This window comes from Tamandua tetradactyla, chromosome X (genome assembly GCF_023851605.1).
Source record: "Tamandua tetradactyla isolate mTamTet1 chromosome X, mTamTet1.pri, whole genome shotgun sequence".
Classification (NCBI taxonomy): Eukaryota; Metazoa; Chordata; class Mammalia; order Pilosa; family Myrmecophagidae; genus Tamandua; species Tamandua tetradactyla.
Genome location: NC_135353.1, coordinates 154302854 through 154324369, shown reverse-complemented (window position 1 = coordinate 154324369; position 21516 = coordinate 154302854). Strand labels below are relative to the sequence as shown.

At 40.1% G+C, this 21516-nt stretch overlaps 1 long non-coding RNA gene across 1 annotated transcript in view; it reads right to left on the bottom strand.

Annotated features, from left to right (window-relative positions):
• Positions 1–8787: 8787 nt before the first annotated feature.
• Positions 8788–21516, bottom strand: part of LOC143670675 (uncharacterized) — a 59771-nt gene continuing 47042 nt past the window's right edge. Inside the window, exon 3 of the long non-coding RNA XR_013169429.1 lies at positions 8788–10985. This is a non-coding gene — a long non-coding RNA (uncharacterized LOC143670675). The remainder of the gene's footprint in view (positions 10986–21516) is intronic.

Below are 21516 nucleotides of genomic sequence, written 5' to 3'. Positions count from 1 at the left end.
TGTAAGCCGTTACAGCAGTCACATTTATTCCTGAGCTTTGACTGTTGTCTCTGAATTCTGAGATGCTGTACTACATGTGTATAACCTGATATTTTCCTATAATACTGGGTACCTGTGTGACACATAAGACTCAGAGCTGGATTCCTACCGCTCTGAAAGTGAGCATTCCTACATACAGCAACTGTTAAGGAAGTTGAAAAAGAGATCAGGTTTCAATTAGAGACAAGAACAAAGCTGATCTGATTGGTACCAAGGTAAATCAGAATACAGGGTAAAGGATGATATTATCTGTGTTTTAGAACTTCACCTACTGTATGAGACCAAAGGAAGAGAGGTTTATTTTGTCCAAAACCTAAATTTTCTACAGCACACAATCTAACTAACCAGTCTGGCCAGTTCAGTTAAACAACCTAAACACATGGAGCTTAGAATTGGGAACAAGGTCTTGCAATTCTGCATAACGTAACATAATACCCAAATACATTCCAGCGTATTTTGGGCAGATAATTTAAAAGCATTGGCAAAGTCCTTTGAGGGAACTGCAGAAAAAATATGGAACTATTATACTTTCCCACCTGGGAAATCCCTGATACTCTCTCAAACATTAGGGATTCCCAAGTTGATTAGGGATTCCTCAAGTTGAACTTGAGGCTTGCTCTTAGGAAACTTATTTTTGTAGCAGAGAAGCTAAGCCTACCTATAATAATGCCTAAGAGTTACTTCCAGAGAATGTTTTTTGTTTCTCAGATGTTACCTCTTTCTCTCTAAGGCCAACTCTGCAAGGAAAATCATTATCCTACCCCCTATGTGGGACATGACATCCAGGGATGTACATCTTCCTGGCAACGTGGGATATGACTCCCAGGGATTAACCTGGTCCTGGCACTGTGGGATCGACAATGTCTACCTGACCAAAAGTGGGGAAAGGAATGTAATAAAATAAGGTATCAGGGGCTACTCTTATGAAAGCTTCAGCTGGATATTGCTAATTGCCAATTTGGGTATGCCAAATCCCAACCAACAGTATTCCTGTAAACCCTAAAGAATAACCAGCTCGACTGAGAGAAGAAGGAGGTATAACAGAGAAAATGTGATTTAACAAATGGGTATGGCTGCTGAATCACTATATTAATATTCCATCTAGCCTCCAGTGTTTTGGAGCAGCTTGAAGGAAAAACCTGAGATGATGGAATGGTAGCCCATGGAAAACTCTGGGATCTGTTTTGTAACTACTTGTTGAAGTGCGCTTGAAAATTATTGTTTTTTCCTTTTTTTTTTGCCTTGTATATATGTTATATTTTACAACAAAAATGTTTTTTGTTTAAAGAATACCCAGGGATCTATCTGTAGCCTTATCTGTAGTGAGTTTCACTCACTAAGTTCATTTTTCAGAAACCTACAAAGTCCAGATGGTTACTAGGCCAGTTAAGCCCTGAAACTCAGAGGTTCCAGTCTCTCCAAGAGCATCAACCAGTTTATACCCCTACTCCATAATATGGACACCCCTTTTCAATGAAGAAGTTAGAATGGCCATTGCCCAAATGTTCATAAAGATTGGGAGAAGGGCAAAAGGAGGAGGAGTTGTATCAGAGAAGATAGGATTTAATAAACGAGTATGACTACTGAATCATCATATTGATATTTATTAGTCTCCAGTGTCTTAGAGAGGATAGAAGGAAACACTTGAAGTGGTGGAACTGTAACCCATACCATACTTTAAAATTTGTTCTAAGACTCCTTGTTAAAATGTACTTTGACATTTATCACTTTTTTGTATATATGCTATATATTATATTTCACAATAAAAATGTTAAAAAAAATTTTAAAAAGCATTTTCATGTTAGTATGAAGATATTATTTGCCCTTTTCTGTTTGGCATTTGCACTGGTGGTACAAAAGCAATGATGGAAAAACTGCCAGTGTCCAAGCACGAATCAAAGCAGTGACACTGAGTTGTACTAGTAGTCATTGTACTCTTCATCGCTATGCACTCCCAGTCATAAAACAAAACAGAATCCAATGCCAGTTAAAGGTGCCCTTGACAAAACAGTAAGAATTATTAATTGTATTAAATCTTGACCTTTGAGTACATACCTTTTGGATATTCTGCGTGATAAAATGGGAAGTATGCATAAAGCACTTCTGTTGTATACCTGAAGTATGATGGTTGTCTTGAGAAGAATGTGTTTGAGTTGCAAGCTGCACTAGCCATTTATTTTCATGGAACATCAATTTCACTTAGAAGAATGTTTGACAGACAAAGTATGGTTATTTAGGCTTGGGTATTTGGCAGTCATTTTCTTACAAATGATTGAAGTAACTTCGTGGAAAACAACTGACCCTATTGGTCGTCAATGATAAAATTGGAGCTTCCAAGGAAAAATTAAAAATTTGGAAAACGTGTACCCCACCACTGTTAGCTTTTCAGCTTCCCAGTACATAAAAACTTTTCTGGTGAGTTGATGGGTGAGATCAATGGTGGGTAGTAACAAACATGACTTTTTGAAATTGTATAATGAAATGTGTCAACATTTGCATAATCTGCATAATTCAGTGAACCCATGTTTTCCAAATGGCCAATGCATGATGTTACAAAATCATATATGGGTAAAAGAACTATTCAAACGGCAGAATGGACCAATGGATTTTAGCAGGTTATGAATTTTCACCATTATGTTTTCAGATTCCACATTGCAACTAACCTCTGAGAAAGTCTTACTGAGTTTTAGTGTAGTATCAAAGAAGAGTATTCATAATAACAAGAAAAAGCTATTGAAATGCTCCTTCCTTTTCCAGCTACATATCTGTGTAAGGACAGATTTTCTTCATGTTCTTCAAAACAGCCATTATGTTGCAACAGATTGAATGTAGAAGCAGATTGAGAATCCAGCTGTCTTCTGTTATGCCAGACACAAAGAGAATTGCAAAAATGTAAAGCAATGCCACTCACTAAAATTTTAGTTTTGGAAAATATTAGGCTTTTTTTCACAAAGGTATGTTATTTATGTTAACATGTAGTGGGCTTTATTGTTCTTTTAAAATAATCAGCCAATAAATATAAAAATTCTCAGTTTTAATTTTGAACACAGTAAATATCAATAGTTAAAACCCACACAAAGAAAAGCTCTTTGGGATCCTCAATAAAATTTTTATTGTGAAATATAACATATATACAAAAACGTGATAAAAAAAAGAAAAAAGTGATACATTTCAAGGTACGTTTTAACAAGTAATTATAGAACAAATTTCAAAGTACGGTATCGGTTACAGTTTCACAATTTCAAGTATTTCCTTTTAGCTGTGCTAAGACACTAGAGACTAAGAAGAAATATCAATATAATGATTCAGCAGTCATACTCATTTGTTAAATCCTACCTTCTCTGTTGCAACTCCTCCTTCTCTTTTGAGCCTTCTCCCAATCCTCAATGATTTTTAAGAGTGCAAAAGGGTGCTAAGACCAAAAAAGTGTAAGAACTACTGATTTAGAGTTTTGTGACTCCAAGTTGGTCCACAGACCAGCAGAATCTGTACCACATGGGAGCCTCTTAGAAATGCAGAGTCCTGGCCTAGACCTACTAAATCAGAATCTGAGTTTTAATAACATCCCCAGGGGTTCCATAGGCACAAAGTTTGAGAAGCGCTGTCTTAGAGGGTCCTGAGTGGGAGGAGGCTTTTCACTACATAGCTCCCTGATAGGGGAGATCTGGCGCAGCCTCTTTTCTTCCCTCTCCCTCAGCTATGACGACTGCTGGTTGCTGGGTTTCCCCCATCTGATGGGTGGCTCTTGCGTAGGATGCCAACATGATAGTTCAAGCCCAGCTCCCTTCTTCCCCAGTGTCTCCTTGGCCTGTAGGAAATATGCTCATTCTGTGTTGCCAAATTGTGGCATGCAGGTAGGTCCACTGCTGCCCTTATTCATTGTGTCTTTCCAGGGTGGGCTGCTCCAGCCTCCACCTCACTCCACCCCATTCATTTATCTCCAGGCTGGAAGCAGCCACCAGTTTCCATGTTCAGGTAAACCTCCAAACTCCCCAGCGGTCCCTCACCATGCTCAGGGGTTTGCCCTAGGGTGGGCCTGTGGGTTCTGCCACTCAGCGAGCACCCAACTGGAGCAATGGGGCCAGTCCATGCTCCTTTTTCATTCTTCCAAGTGCTTTATTGAGACATAATTCATATACCATACAGTTCCATTAAACAATTACTTATATAATCAATAATAAATTAAAGTATAATTTAAATTATACTTTCAGTGGCTTTTAGGATATTCACAAGAGTTGTGCAACCATCACTGCAATCAATTCTTGAATATTTTCATCTCATCCTAAAAACATACTTTGCAAACCTTGGCCATCACCCCTCAATCCTCCGAAGAAAGAAAAAGCCCTAGGGAGAAGCACGAAGCTAGAAGTCAAGTGAACATGGAAGAGAAAGGAGAGGCTGCCATGTGCACTGCCACGTGATGGAAAAGCCAAGGACCAGGGATCTCTGGCAGCCAGCCCCCAAATGCCAGTCTTTGGGAAGAAAGCATCGTCTTGCTGATGCCTGGTTTTGGACTTTTCTGAGCCTCAAAACAGTGAGCTGAGGGGTGCGTGGGTGGTTCAGTGGTAGAATGCTTGCCGTCTTGAGCTGAGGGGTGCGTGGGTGGTTCAGTGGTAGAATGCTTGCCTTCTATGCGGGAGACCTGGGTTTGATTCCCTGACCATGCACCCCCAAACAAACAAACAAACAAACAAAAAAGAAAACAAAAACCCCACAAAAAAGTAAGCTAATAACTTCCTGTTGTCAAGCCAACTCACTGTATGATATTTGTGTTAGCAGCTAGGAAATGCAAACACTATGTTTAACCTTTTGAGGAATTGCTGGACTGTTTTCCAAAGTGACTGTACCATTTTAAACCCCAGCAGTGTATGAGGGTTTCAATTTCTTGGCATCCTTGCTAGCACTTGTTATTGTCGGTCCTGTTGATAATAGCCATCCTCGCCGGTGTGAAGGGGTATGGCATTGTGGTGTAGCAAGCTCTGCCTCTTGCAGGCACCCCCCCCACCTCACCTAAGTGTGTGGAAGGGGAGGCACCCTCACTCCCTTTCCACGGGGAGGGGATGTGGGACTCTGCTTACCACGAACACGCCGCTCCCACCCGGGGGCTGATTACCCTGTGATTCCTGCCCGGCTCCCGTGACTTCTTCCCCAGTATTCAATTTAGAAATTGGAGGGAATTTTGCTTCTTCTCCCTGACAGCAGCACATGATGGGGTGTCAGGCCCGGAGAGCTCAGTTTTCCTTAGAAAGTGGAGCTACTTTGTATTCTTTGTCCTCAGCTTTAGGCTCCAAAGTCCCATTCAACATCCTCTAACCTATAAAAGAGCAAACCCAAACCTGTAAAACTGTTATCAGAATTCTTTTAACCCCAAGTGAATAGAGGTTTGACCTAAAAAGCGAACCCTTTCTTGAGGTAGGTTTTTCAATTTATCCTTGGCTCACAAAGAAGGAGGACAGGATCAGCCTGCCTGCTTGGGTGTGACAATGTCACGTCACTAGGCAGCGGAGAGAAGGCAGAAAGGTTAAGAGGAAGTGAAACCAGAGATAAGTGAGGAGATGGTAAGAGAGCCCCAAAGCTGCTACAGATGGATTTACGTCTTCCGACACAGAAAAAACGACAATGTGAGAGAATGTAGACAAATGCAGATAAAATGACTGAGCCATTGCTGGTAACTCTGAGGTGCTGTGGGGAAGAGGAAAGCTCAGACAAAGCCTGGAAAAGGGGAAACGTCCTAATTTCCCAAAAACTCTAACCTCAATCTGCAAACTCACTGAAAATTCTAGATTGAATTATTAAAGCGAGTGGTTTATGGGTAGTTAGAAAAAGGGAAGAAGGGGTTGGCTAGCAGGCAGCATGGAATCACTAAACTATGCCAGCTGAGTCCATTTCCTCATGAACAGAGTTATCACACCAGCAGATTAGGGGAGTGCTTTGCAAGTTGAGAGTCTACAAGTGGATTTTAATCCAGTTTTGACACATCTATTACAAAGAAAAAAAAGAAACATTTCCTGATAAGTTGGAGAATTACAGACCAGATAAAAAGCAGTTGGAGGGTGTGTGCCTGTGTTGGGAGGGTGCAAATTAATGTTAAGCCAGAAGGAGAGCTCCAGTAACCACAACTAAAAAATAATAATAATGGCAACAGTGATAATAGTAATGATAATGATGATGATAATAGTAGCTTTACTTATTGATCCTATACGCAGACATTATTAGAAATGCTTTACCTGTAGTTAACCTATTAGCCCTGACAAGTTAATAGTACCCTGCACAAGGTACTATTATCACGACCATTTTCACAAACATGGGAAGTGGGGCTTACAGAAATTAAGTCCTTTGTCTGAGGCCACACAGTAAATGACAGAGCTGGGACGTGAACCCAGAACCTGTCCTCTGAACAAGCATGCTCAGTCATGACATCTGTATTTGTCTGAGGGTAGATTCAGGATCTGGATCTAGAAAACCTGCTCCAGGAATTAACATTTTATTTCTTCTGTACTAGGTCACCTTTCTGGGCTATGTGATTCTGTAGGAGTTGGGGACTGAGTGGGCAGGTAGACGCTGCAGCTAGTTCAGGGCCCACCCTTGGGACTTAATGCCCAACTTACCATTTGCCCAGGGTAGGTCTTTTCTTGCCTTCTGAGGGAAGACAAACCAAGGCGAGAAAAACCCGAGCTGTGGGGTCAGAATAAGCAGGCTCACGTGTGAATTTGTTCAGTGCCCTGCTTCCATCAGGAGACTCTTTTTCTTAAAACTTAGCTCTGATTGCAGAATGAAATGCTATGACCCTTACTCAAGGGATGTGAAGCATTTGCCTGGAGGTTCCCTGAATTTCTACCAGTAAGGCCTGGTCTTACTAGTGCCCAGGTGGGAACTATTTTTCCTTACTCTCTAAAATCAGAGCTTCTGAGATTTTAAGGCGCCACGAATGTCCTGGGGGATCGTGTTGAAATGCAGATTCTAATCCTGAAGGTCTCGAGGCTGTGCATTTCTCACAAGCTCCCGGGGGGGATGCCAATAGCACGAGTCCATGGACTCCCACTTCAAGGAGTAAGATGCGACTCCACCCTCCAGAGCTCTGAGCCTCTTAGCAGCTCGAAAATGCTTAGTAACCTGTAAATTCATCCTGTCATGTCTCTTATCTAAGAACATCAGCTGTTAGCTACTAGGCTGTAAAGCGCTGTGAAAATAGCAGATGGACATCAGAGGGGGACTTTTGGGAAAAGGACGCTTTAGTTGCTACACAGGTTGAGATTTGACTCTCCTTCTGATTTTTAGTCATTTGGGGGTTCAAAGATGACTGGGCTCATTTGAAGATTCAAAGCATCGCTATTACACAGAGGCTTAATTCTCAAGATAAAAATGGAAAGACAAGCATGGCAGACATTCACTACTTACATGATGAGTCAGAGGTGAGGAAAACCCACACAGATGACTTCACCCGACAGTGCTTGATCTATATTTACTACAAAATCCATAGCTCCTTTCTCCCCAATACCGTCTTAATCAGCTTTAGCCTGGGAAAGTAAAAGAAGAAGAAGAAGAAAAAGAACCTTTTATCAAGACCATCCTTTCCTCTTTATCATTCTGGAGGTTATGGGAAATAGCCTTGCTTTTAGCTAAAAATATCTTTACAATATGAGGTCTAATTGTGCTTCCTCAGATTTTTTTTCCTTCAGAAAAGTTATAAATATTTCCATTGTGGGCAGTTTGCACAATAATCCTTCTGTGCCTTCTAAGAGTAGCCAGTCTCCTCTCTACCCTACTAGGGCAAGAAAAATCGAATGGACCATGTAAATATTGTAAAGTCCACTAAACATGTTGGAAATGGAAAGATGAAGTGAAGAGAAACATGCTGAGATGATACAAAGCACAAGGCCATTCTCCATTTTCAGAGTTATTTTTTTTAGCAAACCTATCCTATGGTGAGGTGAGGAGGGGAATTAAGAGTATATTGCCAAAGATTAAATTTGAAGCTCTCACCTGTTGATTTTTTTCAATTGCTGATTTTTGCCTTTTATTTTTTAAAAGTCAAATTTGTGAGTTGTGTACCAAGATGATTATTGACATATGCCTAGGTTTTTATCGACCTCGCTGGCTTGTATTTCTTATGAGTGGCCTTAATGACTTCACATTTTAGCACTAATTACAGCTTTAGGAAGTTAGCAATATATAAAAGCAGCAAAATGCAAGATGTCGATGCAATAGTATACTGCTGCGAGCTCTGTTATTTAATATCCTTTCCCCCTTGTGAGACCAATTTCTGCTCTGGTGTAGGGATTTTTGTTAAAGGTCAGTTCTGATACTGGAAGGGGACATTTAATCAAAAATAGTATGTAAAAACAGAATGCAGAGATTATTTTAAATAATAACCTTTATTCTCTCCAACATTAACCAACCATTACCAAGAATATTGAAATGCAAAGCTATTGTGTGTTGAGTCATGTTTAGAGAATTAGTATTAGCTATAAAATGGCTTTTATGCAGAATATTACAAATACATTGTGTTCTATTTGGAGAATATCATCCATGGCAAAAATAAACTCATTTTTCTTATATTTAAGTTAGCAAAAGCCCTTGTTTCATTCAAGGCAATGCATCAATTCATTATTACCAATACTGTTGTAAAACTGTCACTGAAAATTTTAATATCTCATTTAAATTCAGTTGCATTGTGTTTTATTTTAGAAGAAAAAAGATAAAGTGCCATACATAAAATTTTTGTTTTTAGTGATTAAAAAACCCAACTGTTGCATTGTTTAAGATTAGCACCACAAATATAAATACGTTTTTTTATGGATGAGTTTAAATGTACAACACTTGTACAAAGAGTTAATAATAGATTGGTATATGGGGGATAAAGTGACTATTGCAAGCTACAGACTATAGTTAACAGTAATATCTTAAAATTTTTTCATCGATAGTAACAAGTATACCACACCAATACTAGGAGTCAATAATAGGGGGAGATAAGGAGTTTAAGGTATTTTGGGTTTTCTTTTTCTAATGTCTGCTATTTTTCTCTTTGCAGCAATTAAAATGGTTTAAGATTGATTATGATGATGATTGCACAAGTAAGTGATGACACTGTGAGACATTGTATACTTTCCGTGGATTACATAGTATATGAATACATCTCAATAAATTTTACAGAAAAATACAAGGGTTAATGTCAAGTCATGTAATAATTATTCATACATGTCTACTTTTCTGTAATTTATTAGGAAATATAGGATTAGTAATCTAGAATGTACATCAAAATTAAAGGGGTACTCTTGATCTCAGTAGGAAATAACAGACACCAGTGGGTATGTTGTGTTAGGAATTTTGGTATTTTGCAGGATGACAGTTGGGTAATTCATACTTGAGTATGCTGTCATCTTCATGGCAATACTTACCCATCCCCACTTGAAAATGGCTAGGCTTTCTGAGCCACATTGGCCCCTCCTCTTCCTTGGAGCTGACTTCCCCAAGACCTGTCTTGCCTCAGCTTTTCCAATCAGCCCTTCTTCCTTCATAAATCCACATTTGGTCTTTCCCTATCCAGATCCAGGGGCCTGCTTGGATCTTGCATTAGCTGTAGTTGTAACCAGCATGAGATTTAGTGGGGGACTGTTCTGGGTTCAACTCCCAGCTCTGTCACTTACCCAAAATGTGCTCTCTACCTAGAATAAATGAGTATCTCCTTATCAGGGTAGTTGTGAGAACCAAATGAGAACAAGGTATGGAAAATGTTTGTAGGTATGTGATATGCCTACATTTGACTACGCCATTGTCCTCTGCTTATTTTCTCCATTTCTTTGCTTTTGTCATAGTCATATATATTCTAGCCATCTGGTACTGGCCACATCCTTGTCCCCTCTTGGTCTCACACCACAGTTTCCATCAGTGGGTGCAGTATAGTCAGAGCCTTGAAATGGCTACTGCAAAATCCTGTAATTAGGGCTGTGGTGGGACATGTGGGTGATTCCAGGGGCTGAGAATCTAGGAAGCTACACAGTGAGTTCTTCCAGGGAAGGGATTGTGTATTATTCATCTCCAATACAATCTTAAGACTTGGAACATAGCCGGTGCTGAATAAATGTTGATGGAATAAATCCACTGCTGCCTCTTTTGGTCAGGGGTCCCAGACTGGACTGGAAGAGCGACTAGAGGAGGGCATTAAATTGTGTAAGTAAGGATTCCTAGGGTAATTTACCTTGTGACTCAAAAAATTTCACTTGTGTATCATCTTTATAGTTTACACTGTGCAATTTACATCAATTATTTGGTTTGAAACAAGATTTTATTCCAATCTATCTTCCACAGAGTCTTTGTAGTAATTTTTCTTAGCATGCCGCTAATCTTGGCACTCTCCTGCTTGAAATCTTTAGAACAAAATATAACCATTGCTACAAGATGTGCCCAGATGTAATCCCTGTTCTCTTTTTTTTGAAACACATTCAAAATTATAAGAGAGTTAAAAACAAAAGATACAAACCCCATCCAGAGAACTCCAATATACCCCAAAGTCTCAAATACCCAGGTACACTAATTTTAACATTTTGCCACATTTGATGCTTCATTCTATCCATCCATCCATCCATTTTCTGAACACTTGAGTGTAGGTTGTATACATCATGTTCCTTGAATCCTTAATACTGTCATGTACATTTCCAAAGAACAAGGATATTCACTTGTAAAACCACCATATGTGCAGTTATCAAGTTCAAGAAATTTAACATTGATATATAGCTTGTAGCCTTGTCAGGGTTCTCTAGAGAAACAGAACCAACAGGAGAGATCTGTAAACATGAGATTTATAAAGGTGTCTCATGCAACCATGGGAATGGAAGAGTCCAGAATCCACAGGGCAGACTGTGAAGCTGGAAGCTCCAATGCAGGGTCTTGAACTCCACAGGAGAGGCTCGCTGACTGAAGAAGCAGTGAAAAAGTCTCTCTTCTTCCTTTAAAAAAAAAAAACAAAAACAAACTGTCAACTCATTGTGGGGGACACGCCTTAGTTGATTGAAGATGTGACCAGCCACAGCTGCGATCACCTGACTGATGACTTAATACACCAGCCTTCCGGTTTATCAATCAGTCACGAAATATCCTTACAGCAACAGTCAGGCCAGTGCTTGCCTGACCAGACAACTGGGCATTATTACTTGTACAAGTTGACACCAGAACCCACCACCACAAGCCTATATTCCAGTTTTTTCATATGTCCCAATAATGCCCTTTTGAGCTTCTTCTCTTCCCTTGATAGATCCCATCCAGGACCATGTATCGCACTTAATTGTCATTGTATCTTTAGTTGCTCTTTCTTTCTTTTTAATTGTGGGAACATATACACAACATAAACTTTCCCATCTCAACCACTCCCAAGAATATTATTCAATGGAATTAATTGCATTCATGAAATCGTGGTACCCTTACCACCTTCCATTACTAAAACTTTTCCATCTCTTCAAACAGAAACCCTTCAATTATTATGTATTAACTATCAATTTCCCTGCACCCCATGCCTGGCAACCTGTACTCTAATTTCTATCTCTGTGAGCTTGCATATTCTCCAATATTTTCTTTGTAGTTATCATGGGGCTTAAATTTATCATAAATCCATAACAATCTCGTTTTCTTTGAGACCAAATTAATTTCAATAGTATACACAAACCATGTCCTTATACCCCTCAGTTCCCCAACCTTTATGTAGTTCTTGTCACAAATTGCATGTTTATACACTATGAATCCAAAGCTATTGATTTATCATTTCATTTTAAGTATTTGCCTTTTAGGTCCAGTCAGAAATAAAATGTGGGGTTACAAACCAAAAGTACAATAGTATTGGAATTTATATTTACCCGTGTCATCACCCTCACCAGAGATCTTTATTTCTTCATGCAGCTTCCATCTATTGTCTATTGCTCTTTCCTTTCAACCTGAGGAACTCTCTTTAGCATCTCTTGTAGGGTTAGTCTAGTGATGATCTCCCTCAGCTTTTGTTTATCTGGGAATATCTTAATCTCTCTCTCATTTTTGAAAGAGAATTTTGCCATATTTGAATTCTTGGTTGGCAATTTTTGGCTCTCAGCACTTTAAATATGTAATCTCATTGTTTTCTTGCCTCCCTGGTTTCTAATGAGAAATCGACACTTAATCTTATTGAGGTACCCTTTTATGTAACACATTACTTCTCTCTTGTGGCTTTCAGAATTCTATCCTTGGCATTTGACAGCTTGATTATAATATGCCATAGCATGGGTCTATTTGCGTTTATCCTGTTTGGAGTTCATTGAGTGTCTTAAATGTATAAAGCCTTTTGTCAAACTTGGGTTTAGTTTTTTTTTTCAGCCATTATTCCTTTGAATATTTTCTCTGCTCCTTTCTTCTCCTGGGACTCCCACAATGTGTATATTGGTGCACCTCATGATGTCCCACAGATTCCTCAGGCTCTGTTTACTTTTCTTCATTCTTTCTTCTTTCTGCTCCTCAGATTGGATGATTTCAATGGTCTTATCTAGAAGTTCTCAGATTCTTTCTTCTTCTGGCTCCAATCTGCTATTGAACTCCTCTAGGGAATGTTTAATTTTTATTATTGTGGTCTTCAGCTCTGCTTGATTCCTTTACATATTTTCTGTCTACTGATATTCTTTTTGTGTTCGTTTATCATTTTCCTGATTTTCTTTAGTTCTTTGTCCATGTTTTCCTTTAGCTCTTTGAGTATCTTTAGGACCATTTTTTAAAAGTTTTTGTCTGGTATGCCCCAGGTCTTATCCCCCTCCTTGATGGTTTCTAACGCTTTAATCTTCTGCTTTGCCTGGGCCTTCACTTCATTTCTTTGTATGTTTTGCAATCTTTTGTTGAAACCTGGACATTTTGGTATTTTAATGTGTTATCACTGGAATCTAGACTCTGTGGCATCTGTTACTTAAGCTTGTATCCTACTAGTGTTATGAGAGAGGTTTCTTTGAATTCCAGGAACAAAAGCATTTTAAGAAGAAGGATAAAAGCAAACTTTTCCCAGTCTTTGCAGATTGACCTATGCAAGTGCTCTCCTTCAGAGTTATCTATACAATGTGTTTAGAGAAGAGTTTTAGGCCAAAGCCTAGGGTCTCCCTAATCCTTTCTGCACATGTGTCTTATTCTGGGTATGCACATGTAACCCTAGGAATTCCTCCATTTACATAGATATGAAAGTCTCATCTTCCCTAGGGAAGCTACCTCACAGTCCTGCACACTGCACTATATGTCCTGAAGCCGGCAGTCCCCTGCCACTTGATAGCTCTCCCACAGTGTTCTGTAGGAGAGCCCTGTGAGTTGCCTTCTACACACAGGGTAAGTTCTGGGACAGGAGTCCCTCAGGCCACCATCAGACAGATTGAGCCAGACATCTTTGCTCTCAGTATGTACTGGAGGATTACTTTGCTCTCTCTAGAACCAGGTCTAGGGATCTGCAGTGGGAATGTGGGCTGGCTCTGCATCAAGCCAGTGAGGGCTTGGGAAGGGTTCGACAAAGGCACCATGAGAACCTGCTGCTTTTAAGTGTCATTTTTCTTGATTTGTTGCTCAGCCTGTATGATGGCTTAGAGCTATGTACCCCAGAAAAACACATTCTTAATCTTGATCAATTCTGTGACTGTGAACCCATTCTAAATAGAACCTTTTGATAAGGTTACTTCAGTTAAGGTGTGGCCTGCTGAATCAGGATAGGTCTTAATCCTATTACTAGAATCCTTTATAAGCAGAATGAAATTCAAACACCAAAAAGAAAGTCACAGGAAGAAGTTGGAAGTTAATGGAATCCAGAGAAACCAGGAGGGGCTGCCATGCTTGTCACATTGCCATGTGACAGAAAAGCCAAGTACCAAGGGTCACCAGCAGCCAGTCCCAGAATCCCATAGTCTTCTGGGAGAAATCCTCGCCTTGATGACATCTTGATTTTGGACTCCTAGCCTCATGAGCCAATAAATTCCCATTATTTAGAACAAATCCATTGCATGGTATTTGTTTTAGCAGCCAGGAAACTAAAACACCCCATTATTGTAATCCTTTAACTGTTTTTTTGAGCGCTGAGAAAGATGTTTCTGCCAGTTCTTGCTGGTTGTTCAAAACTTCTGTGGGGGGACAGAACCCTGAAGAATCTCACGCTGCTATCTTGATTGGGGCTGGGCCTCTGCCCCTCTTTGTCATCTCCTGCTCTTCTCCGATCCTTGTATTTTACCTTCTGGAGATACAGCACTCTCTGCTAGTCCCATGTTCACACATCCCTCTGTGCCTCTTGTTCATGCTGTTCCTCCTGTCTAGAATATACCTTTATCTACTGACTTGATGGTTCCCATCCTTAGGAAGTGGCTCAAGGGTTACTTTCTCATGAAAGCATCTGCTGACTGTCTTAGACTGGACCACTCAATGAATCACACTTTTCTGTGTCAGTGTTTCCCATTGCAATATGTCTTTGCCACTCTTCCTATCAAGAGATGGAGTCTATTTCTTCACCCTTTGAATCTGGGATGGACTTGGGACTACTTTGACCAATGGAATGTGGTTAAGAAATGATGTTCTGTACTCCCAAGCCCAGGTACTTTCTATTTGCCCATTGTTTTTCCATCATGCATTGGTCTCCCCCAGCTCATTGTGATTGATACATTATCATTGACATTTATCTTATTCAAAATAAACAAGAAGGTACTGGAGTTTTCCAGATGATGATACCATAACTCATCGTAATTAAAAGTAGGAATTCCAGGCATCTATACTGAGCTTATGAGAGATAAGAGCTTCCAAATGACATGATTTTGGTGGGTTGAAAACCAGTTTTTTCTGTCCTTTAGTATTGCCTAGTCTTCTCCTGAGGCACAGAGAAATAAGCCTATATCTATTTATACAAATTGAATTCTTCTCAACTAAGTGCAGCTTATTTTAAGCCCTTTCCTCCTCCACTTTCACCATTGTGTACCTATAGGAATGCCTGGGTTTAGCAAATCCACTTGGGATCTCATCCCCTTACCTATCCATAAATGTGTGATAGGCCCTAAGACATCTTTTTACATATCTGTTAGCTTAGTCATTGTCTCATAAGGCTACAAGCAATTCCCTGGAGTTTTGTTTCTTTTTCTTAACATTAAATATTTTATTCTTTCTCCAAAGATCTTAGTCACTGACTCATTACTTGTTCCCAGGGCTTCTCTGAGATGTTACATCAACTTCTTTAAGAAATTCTCTTATTAATTTCCTTGACCAAGAAATAGAACCAGTAATGCAGGCAAAATCAATCACTCTGAATACAATGAGAGTATTCTGCGACCCCCCCACCGCCCACTCTGAAGGTCTGACATCGCTGGAGTTCACAGTTACTAAAATAAACTCCATGAAGCCTTGTTCCTTCATCTGCCCTCTGCCTCCCACTCCAGTCTGATCTACTGCTACAGTCCCCTTTACTCTCTATTCTCCAGCTTACTGAACTATCTTCTATTTCCTGAATTTGCCAAAGCCACTGGAAACAATAGAATCCACTTGGACTAGTTGGGATAATGCAAGCTGCTGTAACAGCATGCCCCAAAGTCTCCATGGCTCTACACAGTCGAAATCTATATATCACTCCCATGAAGTCCAAAATGGGTATTCTTGATTAATACACTGCCTTCCAAGTGGTCATTCAGGACCCAGGAATCTTCCCCCTTGTGGCTTTGTTCTTCTCGAGGGCCTCAGTGTCCTCTGCAACCTGTGGCAGAGGGAAAAGAGGCTGCAGGATGATGCCTGTGAGGTTTATATGGGCAGGACCTGGAGGTGGTGCATCATTTCCACTCACGTTCCTTGCCAGAACTCAGACATGTGGCAACATCCAACTTCAAGGGAGGCTGGGAATTGTAGTCTTACTCTGCCAAGGTGAAGAGGTTTGGTGAGAGTGCTGGTTTAAAGAATTTATGAATCCTAGAAAAGCCATGTTTTAATCCTGATCCAATCTTGTGGGAACAATCATTTCTTTTAATTCCTATTCAATAATGTAGGTTGAAATATCTTGATTAGATTATCTCCAGGGAGTTGTGACTCACCCAATTGGGGGTATTAACCTTAGATTAGAGGGAGATGTGACTCCACCCATTCCAGGCGGGTCTTGATTACTAGAATCCTTTAAAAGAGGAAGAACTTTGGAGAAAGCTGAGAGCCATGACAGAGTCTTGAGAGAGCCACAAGAACTCCAGAGTCCATGCAGTCAGAGACCTTTGCAGCTGAAGAAGGAAAATGCCCCCTGGGGGAGTGTCATGAAACAAGAAGACCAGAGAGAAAGCTAGCAGATGTCACCACGTGCTTTTTCAGTTGAGAGAGAAACCGTGAATGTTATTGGCCTTTCCTGAGTGAAGATAACCTCTTCGTGCCTTAATTTGGACATTTTTATAGACTTGCTTTAATTTTGAGATTTTCATGGCCTTAGAACTATAAACTTGCAACATATTATATTCCCCCCTTTAAGAGCCATTCTGTTTTTGGTATATTGCATTCTGGCAGCTAGCAAACTAGAACAGTGAGCAACTAGCCAGATTCCAGCCTGGCCAGTTTAGGCCCAAGATAAATTTATTAAAGCATATTTGGTGGTTCAGAGAACACTGGGAGGGCCAGAGAATCAGGCTTGGAAGCTATCCAGCTAGGTTCAAAACCCAAATTACAGCACTAGACTTCTCCAATAGAGATCTTTTTTTTTTTTGAGCTTATTCTATTTTCTTTTTTTTTTTTATTAATTAAAAAAAGAATTAACAAAACAATTAGAAATCATTCCAATCTACATGTACAATCAGTAATTCTTAATAACATCACATAGTTGCATATTCATCATTTCTTAGTACATTTGCATCGATTTAGAAAAAGAAATAAAAAGACAACAGAATAAGAATTAAAACAATAATAGAAAGAAAAAGAAAAAAAAAAACAAAAAAACAAAAAACCTATACCTCACATGCAGCTTCATTCAGTGTTTTAACATAATTGCATTACAATTGGGTAGTATTGTGCTGTCCATTTCTGAGTTTTTATATCCAGTCCCGTTGTACAGTCTGTATCCCTTCAGCTCCAATTATCCCTTCTCTTTTTTTTTTTTTTTTTAATTAACGGAAAAAAAGAAATTAACCCAACATTTAGAGATCATACCATTCTACACATGCAATCATTAATTCTTAACATCATCACATAGATGCATGATCATCATTTCTTAGTACATATGCATTGGTTTAGAAGAACTAGCAACATAACCGAAAAAGATATAGAATGTTAATATAGAGAAAAAAATAAAAGTAATAATAGTAAAATCAAAACAAAACAAAACAAAAACCTATAGCTCAGATGCAGCTTCATTCAGTGTTTTAACATGATTACTTTACAATTAGGTATTATTGTGCTGTCCTTTTTTGAGTTTTTGTATCTAGTCCTGTTACACCGTCTGTATCCCTTCAACTCCAATGGCCATTATCTTACCCTGTTTCTACCTCCTGCTGGACTCTGTTATCAAGGACATATTCCAAATTTATTCTCGAATGTCTGTTCACATCAGTGGGACCATACAGTATTTGTCCTTTAGTTTTTGGCTAGACTCACTCAGCATAATGTTCTCTAGGTCCATCCATGTTATTACATGCTTCATAAGTTTATCCTGTCTTAAAGCTGCATAGTATTCCATCGTATGTATATACCACAGTTTGTTTAGCCACTCTTCTGTTGATGGAGATTTCGGCTGTTTCCATCTCTTTGCAATTGTAAATAACGCTGCTATAAACATTGGTGTGCAAATATCCGTTTGTGTCTTTGCCCTTAAGTCCTTTGAGTATATTCCCAGCAATGGTATTGCTGGGTCGTATGGCAATTCTATATTCAGTTTTTTGAGGAACCGCCAAACTGCCTTCCACAGTGGTTGCACCATTTGACATTCCCACCAACAGTGGATAAGTATGCCTCTTTCTCCGCATCCTCTCCAGCCCTTGTCATTTTCCGTTTTGTTGATAATGGCCAGTCTGGTGGGTGTGAGATGATATCTCATTGTGGTTTTGATTTGCATTTCTCTAATGGCCAGGGACTCCAATAGAGATCTTATTATGTTACTGCTGCCATCACTGGGTGCAGTCACCATAGCCTCATATCACAGATGCATTGGTGGGATGCTATGGTCAACACCGTTCAATGCCTCTCTGTCAGCCTCTGCCACCCTCACCTGAACAATGATTCTGTGCCACATCTGCTTTCTCACCTTGCTGGTTTCTGGATCAAATTCTTGTGTGGGTATATCTGATTGGCAGACCTTAGGGCAAACACCTGTGCCCAAGCTGCAAGGGAGGCTAAGTAGGCAATGTGGGTTTCTATCTCTGGGAGATGAACATGGGAGATCTCCCCAAGCCTGAGAAAATTGTTCAAAAGATGCTGGGCAGACCAAATATCCACTACTGTCTTAGTCTGGGTTCCCTGGAAAGCAGATCCCGAGATAAGGACTTGGGAGCAGGTAGCTTATTGGAGAGGTGATCTCAGGAGGCAGGGATGAGGGAGTAGTAGAAGTGAGATAGGGACGCAGGAAGAACCAATTATATACATCTTATTGTACTGGTTATCTCTGTGGGCAACAGGGGCCCAATGCTCCTGGAGACCCTTTTGAAGAACTGTTTAGAATGAACCTCAGAAATGTTTCCCCAGGGTTGGCTGGAGCATCTACCCACTATCATTCTCCATTGGTTAAGGGTTTCCTTTAGGGTATTAATTATATCTGCCCACTCTAACTGGACCTCTGGATTGCACTACATAAGGGAAGAGACTCGGAGAAAGTCCTGAGGCCAGAAAGACAACCACCACAAAAAACCAGAGAGACATGGAGGGCCACGAGTTCGGATGCTTGTAGCAGGCATGGGAACCATCCACACGGCTAAAGCTGAAATCAGCAGGGGTACAGTGCTGAGCACAAAAGGCATCTGCCATAACTACCTTCTCCTGGCCTCTTAGTATTTGCATATTGCTGCCTGCTGTGTGCTGGACACTGGGCCAGGTATGGGATACACAATGAAGACCAAAACAGCGTAGTCCTAGCTCTCATGAGACTTAGAGCATAGTGAGGAAGAGAGATAATAAACAAATACATAACCACATTTAATAACATTTAATAACAAAACATGGTATCACCATAAAGAAAACTGAGTGCTACTGAGAGTTCCAATGAGGAAGACTTTCTTTAGGAAGTGACATTTACATGAGACTTGAAGGGTAGGTAGGGATTAACTGGCTAAACAATCTTCTAGGTGACTGAATGAAGGTAAAGTATTGTGGGAACACAGCGAGTGATGGGGAGAGTGAGGCAAGATGTTAGGGATGGGGCACAGTGTGCAGGGCTTTGTAGGGAATATACAGTTTCAATCAGGAGCATGACCTGATTATGCTTTAAAGAAGATTCCTCTGGCTGAGATGGAAGATAAGCAAGAGCGTAAAAGTAAAGGTGGGTTAGGAGCTAATTGTAATCATCCATGTGAGAGATGATGGTCATGTGGGTCCAAAGCAATCGAAAAGGAGAAGAGTGAATACATATCTTAGAAATTGACTTGGCATGATTAGGTGATGGATTGGATTGGGAGGGGAATGGATGTGGTTGGTGGTGAGGGAGAGAGATCTATCAGCCATGGATGACTCCCACATTTTCAGCTCGAGCCAGGGACCAGCTACTGAAATGGGAAAGTTTGGAATTAGACCAGATTTGGGAGGGAAGATGAAAACTTCCTTTTTGGACATACCATGATCTGCTTGGCACTTAGGATGCCAAGAGAAACAGCAAGATCTTTGGAGGAGACTATCAAATAAATTGATACTCTCAAGGTAATGTGTTAAGAGCTAACATAGCGGAATGTACCTGAACATCTGGGACCAGAGAGAACAGGCACCTGGCCCATATTGGTGTTCAGGCTTCCTGAAATCTTGGAGGACGCGTTATAGTTGTTCAGGTGAGGGTGGGAGGAATATTACACGGTACATGTTTGTATCCTAATACTTTATGTATATTATTGTGATAGTCTCCCCACTGGTCTTTTTGGCATTTCACCTCCCAATTCATTCTATACATTATTAGCTGATAAGAGCGCAGCGGTAGTCATACAAGCTCTCAGTTCGAAAACTCCCAAGTGCATATCTGACATTCAAAACCCTCTTTGACCTGGTCCCAGAGAATTTTCTAGCCTTCCCTCCTGTGGCCGCTATATGGAGGCACAGCATGGTGCTTACAGAATTTGGTGGAAATCTGATAAAAAATCTGGTGTCAAGAAAGTATGCCTGCCATGGATATATATGAACCATAATACCATCCCCAAACCTCCATTTATTCTCTAGAAGTAAAACAAAAACAAACAAACAAACAAACAAAAAAACCAACTAACTCTGGATGATTTATGGAGGAAAAAGGTTTAATGAAAAGGTTTTGGGTAGCTTACAAAATATCTTCAGGAAGGCTGGAACCTAGCTCAGACCTTGGCTTACGCAGCCAAAACTTGGCCAAAAATCACATCTTAATGTGGGACTCCTCTGACTGCCTCTAGATGCCATAGGTCATATCACCACACCAGTGGCATTGGACAGGGGATGAAAGCTGCCATCTCTGACCTGGAGTCTGGATATAGCTGTCATTGCTGCCGGAAGGCAGCACTACCACCAAAAGGGATTCTCCATTGTCCCTGCTTCTTTGTTTTGCTAGCTTCCGATTCCAAGTCCAGGAAGAGTGCATGCAATTGTTGGAGTAGTCTCAGACTAGCAAGGAATGTGAAATAATAAGGGTAATAAGACATTAGCAACCTAGAGGCCGTTTCCCATTGCCAAACACACTACTTTCAAAAAGTAAATTGCATCACTTGGTCTACATAATAGCAGATGATCTCCAAGGTCCTTTTGCCTCTGAGACTCTATGATTTGCTCATTTTCTAGAGCCATTTTTTCTTCCATTGGGGGACTTATTCTCCAGGGCAAGGCTATTACAAAAAATATGGACATCTTTCTTGGTTCATTTACCTCTCAATTTTATGCTACCAATTCTTGCTTCAGCTAGAATGGGAGGGCAGAATCTACATTTCTTCAAAGCAGCAGACTGCATTAACTTAATGTCCCAGTATTACAAGACAGCCAAAGGGCTGTGTTAAAGATATTTAGTTGTTTTTACTCCCATAATTATACTGATTTTAGTAAGATGAGTATGATTTCCCAGGCACCCTATTACAGTTGGGAATATGAAACTGCCTTTCAAAATTGCTAAAAGCACCTCAGTGTAGCTGCAGTATGATAATAACAATGCTAGCTTGACATAAATGCTAGTTTTATGGCCACAAACTCTGTTAAAAAGTGTATTTTAGCCTGAAGAAAATGCTAGTGTTCAAATAGTTTTGACTTTATTTTGTCTGTCTTGGTCTGTAATAATCATGTTTAATTTTGACACATTTAGTTAGACATCTTGAAACCCTAAATGTTCTGTTACAGTAAAAGATCTCAGAAATG